The sequence below is a fragment of the Cephus cinctus genome, unplaced genomic scaffold, assembly GCF_000341935.2.
Source record: "Cephus cinctus unplaced genomic scaffold, Ccin1 Ccin1_scaffold0523, whole genome shotgun sequence".
Lineage (NCBI taxonomy): Eukaryota > Metazoa > Arthropoda > Insecta > Hymenoptera > Cephidae > Cephus > Cephus cinctus.
In genome coordinates, this window is record NW_014333185.1 from 41,031 (window position 1) to 42,490 (window position 1,460).

Consider the following 1,460-nt stretch of genomic DNA (forward strand, 5'->3'; position numbering starts at 1 on the left):
AAAATGAACCAATTATTTTCTATAGTGAGATGAAACGAATAATGTATCTGGTTAGAGATTATTTTTTCATTTAATTTTTACCATTCAAGGCTATGTAAAGGTAACATTTTTAATACATCGAATTATCAGAAAATTATGTCGAGGTATAATTTTAATTCTGAATTATTTTTTACATCAGAACATACTGATAATTCGAGATATTAAAAATACACTTATCTTTCTGTAGGCTTCAATAAAAAAAATTTACTAAATTGAATCAGGTTATTCAAAAATGTATGAAACTAATAATTTCTAAGCAGACACACTATTTGTCTCATCTCACGATACATATGTATAAAATAATTGTGTAGGTTTTTTACGCTCTTCATTTTTTTTCCCCGATATTAATAAGTGCAATTTTTTGGGACATACAATTAAAACAAAAAATGAAATGGAGAAATGTATCTATGTTATAAATGCAAAAGCGTTAAGCGTCAAGCTAATGAAACGAGATTTTTTTCCATTGCTGTCAATTTTTCTCTTACGTCTTCATGAGAGTCCGTATCACAACAAGTGAGGCTGCTCAGTTTCAGCAGCTATAGATTATCATGTATGAAGAACATGCATTGGGCACGTTGGCAACGATTCAGCTTCGTAATCGTAAAGTGCCGCGTTCGCGTCTAGAGACGAAAACTTTTTTTTTCTTCATTTCTCTTTTGTTTAATTATTTTTGACCCGGTGTTGCTTGGTTTGCATGGGAGGGCGAAGTTAAAAAATAATGCAGTTCTAAACAAACCACACGCGAAATAAAATATGTGTAGTTCAAGACATTGCATATGCAGTTTTATAACAAACACCAGAGATGAATAGGGAGATTACCAGTGGGCCGATATTCTTGAAACCAATTAGTAGTTATGAGCCACTTCTGGCCGTCACAACAAACCCCCACCACTGTCTCCGATGAGTCATAGAGCGCATCGCGCTGTGTCCCTCCGTACCGCACTATGGCGTCACCCCCTCGCCTATGTGGTCGGCTCTCCCCACCGCCAACCTATGTTGTTGCTCCCCCACCATGCGGACCTGGTCCTAAGGCCCGAAACTCAGTAGCAGCGGCGTTGCGTGCCTCCAGGGGCCTATCACGGTTGGTAATTATGCTGTGACCGCCGGTCGGTAATTTTTTAATTATCCTAAGGAGGTAACATGGTGACGTAAAATGCGGTTCTTTCTTATAAGAAATACCTTATATTATACAAGTATCGTATGCATTGGCGATACTTTTTCGATACTTTTAACTATTGTGTGCCTATACGGGTACCTGTATGTCCGCGGCTACTTCCAGCTGTGCTTTGACTGCGTGCTCAAGCTGCCCGAGGACATACAACGGGAATATATGCCGCACACAATGCATTACCTGTTACTAGACACGGTAACGGAATTCAATGTAGGGCGTTGTGAACGCTGCGGCCAACGTGTCATGCGCG